The following is a 13,726-nucleotide window of genomic DNA, read 5'->3' as shown; positions in this document are numbered from 1 at the left end:
AGCCAGCTACAAGAGGTTTGCAAAAAGACTCTGATAGGGCCATAATTCTTATGGTGGAGGATTTCCCTCATGGCTCACATGGTAAAGTGTCTGCCTATAATGCTGGAGACCCAGGTTCCATCCATGGGTCAGGAAGATCCCCTGGAGAAGGAAATACAACCCACTCCAGTACCCTTGCCTGGAGAATCCCATGGATGGAGGAGTCTGGTGGGCTACAGTCCATGGGGTCGCATAGTCGGACATGATTGAGCAACTTCACTTTCAGGAAGTCCATGCCCCTGCACACTGGCACCGCCAGGGTTCCCACAAGCAAAGCAGCTGTGCCATCTTCATGCTCAACTCTCACTGGGCAGAGCTGCCACAGGCAAAAAGTCTTCAGCCTCCTCGGTAGTGTCCAACTCTTTTTGACCCTGTAGACTGTGGCCTGCCAGGCTTCTGTCAGGGAAGGGTGTTCTCCAGGCAAGAATACTGGAGCATATTGGCAAATATTGGTTGCCATACTCTTCTCAGTTCAGTTCAGTCGCTCAGTCATGTCCGACCCTTTGCGACCCCATGAATCGCAGTACGCCAGGCCTCCCTGTCCATCACCAACTCCTGGAGTTCATCCAAACTCATGTCCATCGAGTCAGTGATGCCATCCAGCCATCTCATCTTCTGTCGTCCACTTCTCCTCCTGCCGCCAATCCCTCTCAGCATCAGGGTCTTTTCCAGTGAGTCAACGTTTCACATGAGGTGGCCAAAGTATTGGAGTTTCAGCTTTAGCATCAGTCCTTCCAATGAACACCCAGAACTGATCCCTTTTAGGATGGACTGGTTGGATCTCCTTGCAGTCCAAGGGACTCTCAAGAGTCTTCTTCAACACCACAGTTCAAAAGCATCAATTCTTCGGCCCTCAGCATTCTTCACAGTCCAACTCTCACATCCATACATGACTGCTGGAAAAACCATAGCCTTGACTAGACAGACCTTTGTTGGCAAAGTAATGTCTCTGCTTTTTAATATGCTGTCTAGGTTGGTCATAACTTTCCTTCAAAGGAGTAAGCATCTTTTAATTTCATGGCTGCAATCACCATCTGCAGTGATTTTGGAGCCGCCCAAAATAAAGTCTGACACTGTGTCCACCATTTCCCCATCTATTTCCCATGAAGTGATGGGATCAGATGCCATGATCTTAGTTTTCTGAATGTTGAGCTTTAAGCCAACTTTTTCACTCTCCTCTTTCACTTTCATCAAGAGGCTCTTTAGTTCTTCTTCACTTTCTGCCATAAGGGTGGTGTCATCTGCATATCTGAAGTTATTGATAGGGTGTATCAAATAGTGAGAACTCACACAAAGGAAACCACTTGAATACAAGACCCAGCATCACCCAACCACCAGTAGCTCCCTGTGCAGGTTGCCTCATCTAAACAACAAACAAAACAAAAATACAAATGCAATCATCAGCAGAAAGGACTACCACCTCATTCATCCTTGCTCATCAGAAGAAAAACAAACAAACAAAAACTCAGCACAAATCTCACCCTATAAGAAGTTTACAGAAGCCACTGGACCAACCTTAGGAGGGCAGGAACCAAAAGGAAGAAAGAATTCAACCTTGAAGCCGTGGAAAAGGAGATCTCAAACACAATAAGTTAAAAAATATCTAATGAAATTCAGAGAAACACTACACAAATGAAGGAACAAACTAGAAACACAGAAGTCCAAATAAATGAAGAGGAAATAGGCAAACTACCTGAAAAAGAATTCAGAATAATGATAACAAAGATGATCAAAAACCTTGAAAACAAAATGGATAAAATGTAAGAATCAATTAAGAAAGACCTAGAAAAATTAAAGAATAAACATGCAGAGACAAACAACACAATTACTGAAATTACAAATACTCTGAAAAGAATCAAAAGCAGAATATCTGAAGCAGAAGAATGAATCGGTGAGATGGAAGATAAAATGGTGGAAATAACTTCTGAAGATCAGAATAAAGTAGAAAGAATGAAAAGAGCTGAGGATAGTCTCAGAGACCTTCGGGATAATATCAAACAAACAAACATTCAAATTGTAGGGGTCCCAGAAGAAGGACAGAAAAAGAAAGGGTATGAGAAATTTTTTGAAAAGATTACAGTTGAAAAGTTCCCCAACATGGAAAAGGAAAGAGTTAATGAAGTCCCAGAGGCACAGAGTCCTATACAGGAAAAACCCAAGGAGAAACATGCCAAGACACATACTAATCAAACTAACAAACACTAAACACAAAGTAAGAATTTTAAAAGCAGCAAGGGAGAAGCAACAAGTACATACAAGGGAAACCTCATACACTTAACAGCTGATCTTTCAGCAGAAACTCTGCAGGCCAGAAGGGAATGGCAGGATCTATTTAAAGTACTGAAAGCGGAAAACCTACAACCAAGATTACTGTACATGGTAAGGATCTCATTCAAAATTGATGGAGAAACAAAAACCTTTTCAGACAAGCAAATGTTAAGAGAATTCAGTACCACCAAACCAGCTTTACAACAAATATTAAATGGACTTATATAGTCAAGAAATACAAGAGAAGAAAAGAGATCTACAAAATCAACCCCAAACAATTAAGAAAATGGAAATAGGAACATATATATCAATAATTACTTTAAATGTAAATGGATTAAATGCTCAAACAAAAGGACACAGACTGGATGAATGCATTAAAAAAAAAAAAAAGACCCATACATAGCTGTCTACAAGAAACCCACTTCAGTCCTCAAAACACATATAGACTGAAAGTGAAAGGATGGAAAAATATATTCCATGCAAATGGGAAGCAAAAGGAAGCTGGCGTAGCAATCTCATAGCAGACAAAATAGACTTTAAAATAAAAATGAGATAAGGAAGAGATAAGGAAGGATACTACATAATGATCAAGGGATCAATCCAAAAGGAAGACATAACAATTGTAAATATCTATGCACCCAACATAGGAGCACCTCAACACAGAAGACAAACACTAACAGGCATAAAAGGAGAAATTGACAGTAATACAGTAATAGTAGGAGACTTTAACACCCCACGCACACCAATGGACAGATCATCAAAACAGAAAATTAATAAGGAAACACAAGTCTTAAATGATACTTTAGATGAGATGGATCTCATTGATATCTTTGGGACATTCCATCCAAATGCAGAAGAATACACCTTCTTCTCAAGAGTACATGGAACATTCTCCAGGATAGACCACATCTTGGATCACAAATTTAACCTCAGTAAATTTAAGAAAATTGAAGTTGTATCAAGCATCTTTTCCAATGACAACACTATGAGACTAGATATCAATTACAAGAAAAAACCTGTAAGAAGCACAAACACATGGAGATTAAACAACACATTTCTAAATAACCAACAGGTTACTGAAATACCAAAAGGGAAATCAAAAAATTTCTAGAAACAAATGACAATGAAAACATGACAACTCAAAACCTATGGGATGCAGCAAAAGCAGTTCTAAGAGGAAAGTTTATAGCAATGCAATCCTACCTCAAGAAACAAGAAAAACATCGAATAGACACCTAACTTTACACCTAAAACAACTGAAAAAAGAACAACAACAACAAAAAAAAAACACATCAAAATTAGTAGAAGGAAAGAAATCATAAAGATCTGAGCAGAAATAAATGAAAAAGGAATGAAAGAAGCAAATGAAAGTAAAGATTAATAAACCTAAAAGCTGATTCTTTAAGAAGATAAACAAAATTCACAAACCTTTAGCCGGACTCATCAAGAAAAAAAGAGAGAAGAATCAAATCAACAAAGTTAGAAATTAAAAAGGAGAGGTTACAGCAGACAATGAAGAAATACAAAGGATTATAAGAGACCATTATGAACAACTAATATGGCAACAAAATGGATAACGTGGGAGAAATGGACAGATTCTTAGAAAAGTTCAATCTTCCAAGACTGAACCAGGAAGAAATAGAAATTATGTGCAACCCAATTACAAGCACTGAAATTGAAGCTGTAATCAAAAATCTCCAAAAAAAAACAAAAGCCCAGGAGCAGATGACTACACAGGAGAATTCTATCAAGCATTTAGAGAAGAGCTAATCCCGATCCTTCTAAAACTCTTTCAAAAAATTGCAGATGGATCACTTCCAAACTCATTCTACAAAGCCACCATCACCCTGATACCAAAACCAGACAAAGATAACACACAAAAAGAAAACTACAGGCCAATATCACTGATGAACATAAATGCAAAACTCAAAAAAAATCTTAGCAAACAGAACTCAGCAACACAGTGAAAAGCTCATTCACAATGATCAAGTTGGGTTTATTCCAGGAATGCAAGGATTCTTCAATAGACACAAATCAATCAATGTGATACACTAAGTTAACAAACTGAAAGATAAAAACCAAATGATAATCTCAATAGAGGCAGAAAAAGCCTTTGACAAAATTCAGCACCCATTTATGATTCAGTTCAGTTCAGTTGCTCAGTCGTGTCTGACTCTTTGCGACCCCATGAATTGCAGCATGCCAGGCCTCCCTGTCCATCACCAACTCCCAGAGTTCACTCAGACTCACGTCCATCAAGTCCGTGATGCCATCCAGCCATCTCATCCTCTGTCGTCCCCTTCTCCTCTGGCCCCCAATCCCTCGCAGCATCAGAGTCTTTTCCAATGAGTCAACTCTTCGCATGAGGTGGCCAAAGTACTGGAGTTTCAGCTTTAGCATCATTCCTTCCAAAGAAATCCCAGGGCTGATCTCCTTCACAATGGACTGGTTGGATTTATGATTAAAACTCTTCAAAAAAATGGGCATAGAAGGAACTTACTTCAACATAGTAAAGGCCATATATGATAAGCCTACAGCAAACATTATTTTCAATGATGAAAAACTGAAAGCATTTCTAAGATCAGGAACAAGACAAGGGTGTCCACTTTTGCCACTATTATTCAACATAGATCTGGAAAATTCTAGTTACAGCAGAGAACAAAAAGAAATAAAAGGAATCCAGATCAGAAAAGAAGAAATAAAGCTCTCTTTGCAGATGACATGATACTGTAAATAGAAAACCCTAAAGATAGTATCAGAAAACTATAGCTAATCAGTGAATTTAGCAAAGTTGTAGGATACAAAATCAATATACAGAAATCACTTGCATTTCTATATACTAAGAATGAAAAATCAGAAAGAGAAATTAATGAATCAATCCCATTCACCATTGCAACAAAAAGAATTAAATATCTAGGAATAAACTTACATAAGGAGACAAAAGAACTGTATACAGAAAATTATGACAGTAATGAAAGAAATAAAGGATGACATAAACAGAGGGAGGGATATATACCATGTTCCTGGGTAGGAAATGGTGAAAATGAGTATACTACCAAATGCAATCTACAGACTCAATGGAACCCCTATCAAATTACCAATGGCATTTTTCACAGAACTAGAACAAAGAATTTCACAATTCATATGGAAACACAAAAAACCCCAAATAGCCAAAACAGACTGGAGAAAGAAGAATGGAGATGGAAGAATCAACTTTCCTGACTTTAGATTATACAAAAAGCTACAGTCATCAAGTTCAGTTCAGCTCAGTTGCTTCAGTCGTGTCTGACTCTTTGCAACCCAACGAATCGCAGCACGCCAGGCCTCCCTGTCCATCATCAACACCTGGAGTCCACCCAAACCCATGTCCATTGAGTCGGTGATGCCATCCAACCATCTCATCCTCTGTCGTCCCCTTCTCCTCCTGCCCTCAATCTTTCCCAGCATCAGGTTCTCTTCAAATGAGCTCTTCACATTAGGTGGCCAAAGTTTTGGAGTTTCAGCTTCAACACTGGTCATTCCAATGAACAGCCAGGAGTGATCTCCTTTAGGATGGACTGGCTGGATCTCCTTGCAATCCAAGGGACTGTCAAGGGTCTTCTCCAACATCACAGTTCAAAAGCATCAATTCTTCAGTGCTCAGCTTTCTTCACAGTCCAACTCTCACATCCATACATGACCACTGGAAAAACCATAGCCTTGACTAGACGGACCTTTGTTGGCAAAGTAATGTCTCTGCTTTTTAATATGCTGTCTAGGTTGGTCATAAAATTTCTTCCAAGGAGCAAGCATCTTTTAATTTCACGGCTGCAATCACCATCTGCAGCGATTTTGGAGCCCCCAAAATAAAGTCTGACACTGTTTCCACTGTTTCCCCATCTATTTGCCATGAAGTGATGGGACCGGATGCCATGATCATTTTCTGAATGTTGAGCTTTAAGCCAACTTTTTCACTCTCCTCTTTCACTTTCAAGAGGCTCTTTAGTTCTTCTTCACTTTCTGACATAAGGGTGGTGTTATCTGCATATCTGAGGTTATTGGTATTTCTCCCAGTAATCTTGATTCCAGCTTGTGCTTCATCCAGCCCAGCATTTCTCATGATGTACTCTGCATATAAGTTAAAAAAGCAGGGTGCCAATATACAGCCTTGACGTACTCCTTTTCCTACTTGAAACCAGTCTGTTGTTCCATGTGCAGTTCTAACTGCTGCTTCCTGACCTGCATACAGGTTTCTCAAGAGGCAGGTAAGGTGGTCTGATATTCCCATCTCTCTCAGAATTTTCCACAGTTTATTGTGATCCACACAGTCAAAGGCTTTGGCATAGTCAATAAAGCAGAAATAGGTGTTTTTCTGGAACTCTCTTGCTTTTTCCATGATCCAGCAGATTTTGGCGATTTGATCTCTGGTTCCTCTGCCTTTTCTTAAACCAGCTTGAACATCTGGAAGTTCACTGTTCACGTATTGCTGAAGCCTGGCTTGGAGAATTTTGAGCATTACTTTACTAGCGTGTGAAATGAGTGCAATTGTGCAGTAGTTTGAGCATTCTTTGGCATTGCCTTTCTTTGGGATTGGAATGAAAACTGACCTGCAGTCACTGCTGAGTTTTCCAAATTTGCTGGCATATTGAGTGCAGCACTTTCATAGCATCATCTTTCAGGATTTGAAATAGCCACACTGGTATTCTATCACCTCCACTAGCTTTGTTTGTAGTGATGCTTCTTAAAGCCCACTTGACTTCACATTCCAGGATGCCTGGCCTAGATGAGTGATCACACTATCGTGATTATCTTGGTCGTGAAGATCTTTTTTGTACAGTTCTTCTGGTTCTTCTTGCCACCTCTTCTTAATATCTTCTGCTTCTGTTAGGTCCCTACCATTTCTGTCCTTTATTATGCCCATCTTTGCATGAAATGTTCCCTTGGTATCTTGAATTTTCTTGAAGAGATCTCTAGTCTTTCCCGTTCGATTGTTTTCCTCTTTCTTTGCTTTGATCACTGAGGAAGGCTTTCTTATCTCTCCTTGCTATTATTTGGAACTGTGCATTCAAATGGGTATATCCTTCCTTCTTTCCTTTGCTTTTTGCTCCCCTTCTTTTCATAACTATTTGTAAGGCCTCTTCAGACAGCCATTTTCCTTTTTTGCATTTCTTTTTCTTGGGGATGGTCTTGATTCCTGTCTCCTGTACAATGTCACAAACTTTCGTCCATAGTTCATCAGGCATTCTGTCAGATCTAGTCCCTTAAATCTATTTGTCACTTCCACTGTACAGTCATAAGGGATTTGATTTAGGTCATACCTGAATGGTCTAGTGGTTTCTCCACTTTTTTCAATTTAAGTCTGAATTTGGCAATAAGGAGTTCATGATCTGAGCCACAGTCAGCTCTTGGTCTTGTTTTTGCTGACTGTATAGGGCTTCTCCATCTTTGACTGCAAAGAATATAATCAATCTGATTTCACTGTTGACCATCTGGTGATGTCCATGTATAGAGTCTTCTCTTGTGTTGCTGGCAACGGCTGTTTGTTATGACCGGTGTGTTCTCTTGGGAGAAATATTATTAGCCTTTGCTCTGCTTCATTCTGTATTCCAAAGCCAAATCTGCTTGTTACTCCAGGTGTTTCTTGACTTCCTACTTTTGCATTCCAGTCCCCTATAATGAAAAGGATATCTTTCTTGGGTGTTAGTTCTAGGTGGTCTTGTAGGTCTTCATAAAACTGTTCAACTTCAGCTTCTTCAGCATTACTGGTCAGGGCATAGACTTGAATTACCATGACACTGAATGGTTTGCCTTGGAAATGAATAGAGCTCATTCTGTCATTTTTGAGCTTTCATCCAAATACTGCATTTGGGACTTATTTGTTAACTATGGTGGCTACTCCATTTCTTCTAAGGGATTCCTGCCCACAGTAGTAGACACAGTGGTCATCTGAGTTAAATTCACCCATTCCAGTCCATCTTAGTTTGCGGATTTCTAGAATGTTGATGTTCACTCTTGTCATCTGTTTGACCACTTCCAATTTGCCTTGATTTATGGACCTAACATTCCAGGTTCCTATGCAATATTGCTCTTCACAGCATTGAACCTTGCTTCCATCACCAGTCCCATCCACAACTGGGTGTTGTTTTTGCTTTGGCTCCATCCCTTCATTCTTTCTGGAGTTTTCTCCACTGACCTCCAGTAGCATATTGGGCACCCACTGACCTGGGGAGTTCACCTTTCAGTTTTGTATCTTTTTGCCTTTCCATACCGTTCATGGGATTCTCAAGGCAAGAATACTGAAGTGGTTTGCCATTCCCTTCTCCAGTGGACCACATTCTGTCAGACCTTTCCACCATGACCCGCCCATCTTGGGTGGCCACACATGGCATGGCCTAGTTTCACTGAGTTAGACAAGGCTGTGGTCCGTGTGATCAGATCGGCTAGTTGTCTGTGATTGTGGTTTCAGTCTGTCTGCCCTCTGATGCCCTCTCAGTGCCTACCATCTTACTTGGGTTTCTCTTACCTTGGACGTGGGGTATTTCTTCACAGCTGATCCAGTAAAGCACAGCCACTGCTCCTTACCTTGGACATAGGGCAGCTCCTCTCGGCCACACTTCTGCTCCATTGCAGCCACCACGCTTCATCAAGACAGTATGGTATTGGCACAGAAACAGAAATATAGACCGTGGAACAAGAATAAAGCCCAGAAATAAACCCATGCACCTATGGGTACCTTATTTTTGACAAAGGAGGAAAGAATATTCAGTGGGGGCAGACAGCCTCTTCAATAAATGTTGCTGGGAAAACTGGACAGGTACATGTAAAATAATGAAATTAGAACACTTCCTAACACCATTGTGCTTATGCTAAGTCGCTCAGTCATGTTCATCTGTTTGTGACTCCATGGACTATAGTCTGCCAAGCTCCTCTGCCCATGGGATTCTCTAGGCAAGAATACTGGAGTGGGTTGCCATTTCCTACTCCAGGGAATTTTCCTGATTCAGGGATCGAAGCTGTGTCCCTTTCTGTCCCCTGCATTGGTAGGAGAGTTCTTTACCACTAGTGCCACAAGTATGCCTAATTATTTGTGGTGAGTGCATTAATGAAAGGGACTTATTGTATTAAATAGCTATCAGAAAACCATCAGCTCACATGCCAAGGGATGAATGGAGTGTGGGTGGAGAAAAGAACCACAAATAGTTTGCAGTTTTGATTGCTTTTAGGCAAAGATGGTTCTGTGACCCCCAGAGTACAAGTTTAAAACAAATAGGACCACCTGGAATGAATCGAAACCAAAAGAGAGTGTGATATGTCAATAGGGAAATGTTCAGGAATGAATTCATTTCTTTAATAGTATAATGAAGTCGCTCAGTCGTGTCTGACTCTTTGCGACCCTATGGACTGTAGCCTACCAAGCTTCTCCATCCATGGGATTCTCCAGGCAAGAATACTGGAGTGGGTTACTATTTCCTTCTCCAGGGAATCTTCCTAACCCAGGGATCGAACCTGGGTCTCCCACATTGGAGGCACATGCTTTAACCTCTGAGCCACGAGGGAAGCCCTAATTAATATAAGGGTAATAATTTCATTAATATAAGAGTAATAATCAACTAAATACACAACCTTTAAATACATTTCCATTTTTAATTTAAAAAATAAATTACAGCAAATCTGAACAAAATGTTTTCTACTTCAGTGCATATCTTCTTACCCCTTTGTGTTTGAAACCCAACTAGTTCACACAATCAAGGCAACTGGGCTTTTGACAAAGTTTGGATGAACAGTTCACAAAATGTGGCTAAATGGATGAGTCTGGGATGCACGGAAAGGAGATAAGCCTTGGCTGGACTGTAAGCATCAGCCTGAAATCATGAACTTAAAAGGAAAACATTCTCCTTTTGTAGAGTAAAACTGATAATTCCACTCTCAACCCACCCAAAGGGCAACGTACCTTTTCCAATTTAACTTTACAATACTACTTAGTCATGAGGTAAGGATTTAAAAGCTTTGGAAGAGAAACTTAAGATTTCTTCTGACTCTCCACCCCTTTTTCATTCACTTAAAAGTACAAGAAAGCTAGGCCTGAAAGGATTCTAAAAAAATCATGTAACCTCAAATACACACACACACACACACACATATATATGTATACATGTACTTTCTATGAAGAAATTCAGGTTAAGGTCCAGGGACTGACCAAATTGACCTCCAAACATACACCCTTTATAAAGTCTTCTTGTGTGTTGATAGTAGGGTTTTTTCCCTTACCTTTTCATTAAACCTGCAAAATGACAGGAAGGATAGTACAAACGGAAGGGCCTTCCAAATGCCTTTGATAAATGACAGCACAGTTGCCAGGGAGACTTCCAGGCGGCTGGGAGAAGCCTGTGGCTCTTTGAGGTGGTAACTTGAGTGTACACTATTATCAAATTGGATTCATCTGTACACCTAAGATTTGTGACCTTAACTGTCTGTGTTACACCTTAATTTCAAAATAAGAAATCACCCCATGACCCAGGGCAAGGAGAGGGAAAGGAGTCTCCAAGCTTAGAGTTAGAGAAGGCAGCTTATAATCTCATATCCTGCTTGATCTCTGGCTCTGTCTTAGCGACCTGAGTTTGGTGGTTGTTTCTTTAATGGCTCTGACAGGGGAAAACAAGTGTAATTTTGGAATCAAGGCATGAAGGTGGAGAAGGAGAAAGCAACCCGTGGCCCAGCACCTTATTTATGGCTTCCCTTAAGTCCAATGCCACTCTCTTGCCACTCCCGTGACCCACCACAATCCTCATATCTGGGGCTGTTCCCTTTGAACACATTGGATTGTCACAACCTGGGTGTTAGGACAGTGTTTGGCATTCCGTAAGAGTTCAATCTATGCTGCATGAAACGATTCTTGGGGGAAAAAAAAATTCAAAACAAGTTGCCCAGATGGAGAGAGAGAGAGAGAGGGAAGAAAGGAGTTCAAACAAAAATTCCATAAACCAACATCCATAAAGGTTGTGACAATTTGGGGGCTACTTCCAAGGGCTTTCAATACTTGAGTTCTTACCAAGGAAAATAAGGACCAGTTGTTTCTTCAGTATTTTGCCTACCTTTATGGTAATCCTAAAGCATCTCTTTGCAGCTTCCCTGTCTGACTTCAGGACAGACATTACTTAGGCTCTTTTGTCAAATGGGACTCTCGGATCAAGGGTGAGCAGTCCAGTGTCCTCTGGGACCTCTTATTCACCACATGACCTGGAATCCTGTGCATTCAGGCAGGAGAGATCTAGGATTTGCGTGAATGTGGGAAGGGAATCTTATGGGAAAATGTTATGTTAAAAAAGGAAATGTATTTGGGCACTGGTCTATTGGATGTCCCCGTGTGTGTGCTCAGTTACGTCTAACTCTTTGTGATCCCAGGGACTGTAGCCCGCCAGGCTTCTCTGTCCATGGTATTTTCCAGGCAAGAATACTAAAGCGGGTTGCCACTTCCTCCTCCAGGGGATCTTTCTGACTCAGAGATCAAACCCTTGTCTCCTGCATTGGCAGCTAGATTGTGTACCACTGCGTCCCTTAGGAAGCCCCAACCTCTGACCAAAGGCCAGAACTTACGACGCATCCTTGTGACTTGAAAGGAACATGCTTCAGGTTTCTTTGTGACACAGTTTACATCCTTCTGCTTTAATGGGAGGATGTAAAGCTCATGAATCCCCTCCAGCCAGTCTGCCTCGCAACTTCTCAGAAGCTGCTCTGGTTCCAGGTCAGCCCTGCAGATCGTCTCTTCCTCCTCTTCTCGTGCCACTTAAAATCAAGTCCAGATCTTAAAAAAATAATTTTTGGACGAACTACATAGCATGTGGAACCTTAGCTCCCCAACCAGGGATCAAACTCACACCCCTTGCATTGGAAGGGTGGACTTTTAACCACTAGACCACCAAGGAAGTCCCCTGTCTTCAGATCTTGTTAACAATCTGTCCCTAGTCATATGTAAGATGCTACCTTTTAGAGAGGGACTGTTGTGTGCAGAACTAATCTGTACTCACCCTCCAAATTATCTTCTAAAACAATAAAAATGAAGATCGATCATGCTTGTTCAGTTCAGTCGCTCAGTCATGTCCGACTCTCTGCGACCCCATGAATCGCAGCACGCCAGGCCTCCCTGTCCATCACCAACTCCCAGAGTTCACTCAGACTCACGTCCATCGAGTTGGTAATGCCATCCAGCCATCTCATCCTCTGTCGATCATGCTTATGGAGAGCTTCAAATATTGTCAGCCCAGCAGAGACAAGAAAGGCCCACAGAGTGAGGATCTACTTCAGAGTCAGCCTCACTCGAACCCCCAGCAGTCTGTGTGGGAGGGATGACCTCCATTTTGAAAGGTGAAAAAGCTCAAGAGAATTTAAAATAATTCAAGGGGGTGTGCAAAGCTGAGAGAGGCCATAGCTGGGTTGATTCAAAGCTGAACGGTTACTTCCAGAGCCCTGGCTTCTTCACATCTTTCTGTTACATCACACGTGAGTGCTCTGAGTGGAGCCAAAGAAAGAACCCAGCACTAGCAAACATGCATTCTCACTTCTTCAGTGACCTTGGACATGTCTCAGAGGTTTTACTTCCTTGATGCTGTGATGAATTTACACATCTCTCCTAGAAGGAGTGGTGGTGAAACAGGGACCCAAAGAGACAGGCAAGAAAACCCAAATTTTTGGAAGTTAAATCTCTCTCTCTCTCCCTCCTGTGTGTGTGTTCAGTCCCTCAGTTGTGTCCGATTCCTAAGGGCTATAGCTGCCAGGATCCTCTGCCAGAATCCATGGGATTCTCCAGGCAAGGTTAGTGAAGCGGGTTGCCCTTTCCTTCTCCACAGAATCTTCCTGACCCAGGGATTGAACCCAAATCTCCTGTGTCTCCTACATTGGCAGGCAGATTCTTTTACCACTGAGCCATCTGGGAAACCCCCCACCTCTCCTGGACCTCAAAGGCAAGGTGACCTGGCCAGGCTATGGAAGAGTCCCTGGTGAGCACACCCACAGGCTGACCCAGGCATCCATACTCTAAATGTTCTCTCTTTTGCCATAAAAAGCTAAGTAGTACAGAAATTATCTGGGACATTTCCCCTGTTTTTCCAGCTAGGGGTAGGGACTGAAGAATTCATCAGGGTTGTCTTCTAGAGATGTTATCTAGGTATAAACTCATTGAGCATGCTGGGTTATTAGGAAGAGTCTGTAGTAGGATTTTCTGTCTTTAACCTCAATTTCCTTATCTACAAAATGGGGGGGTGGGTGTTGTAGGACTTTTAAGGGCCTTCGAGCTCAAAAGGTCTGTAGTTTTGTGTGGCTGTTTACGTTATCTGCTGATAATATTTGATCCTCTGAATCACCCTACCTTTTCTTCTGAAAAGAGGACTGATGAGGGTACCGTGAACACATCATCAAATCAATTCAACAATCAAGAAGGAACAAA

Source organism: Capra hircus, chromosome 8 (assembly GCF_001704415.2).
Source record: "Capra hircus breed San Clemente chromosome 8, ASM170441v1, whole genome shotgun sequence".
Lineage (NCBI taxonomy): Eukaryota > Metazoa > Chordata > Mammalia > Artiodactyla > Bovidae > Capra > Capra hircus.
This window is presented reverse-complemented; position numbering follows the sequence as displayed.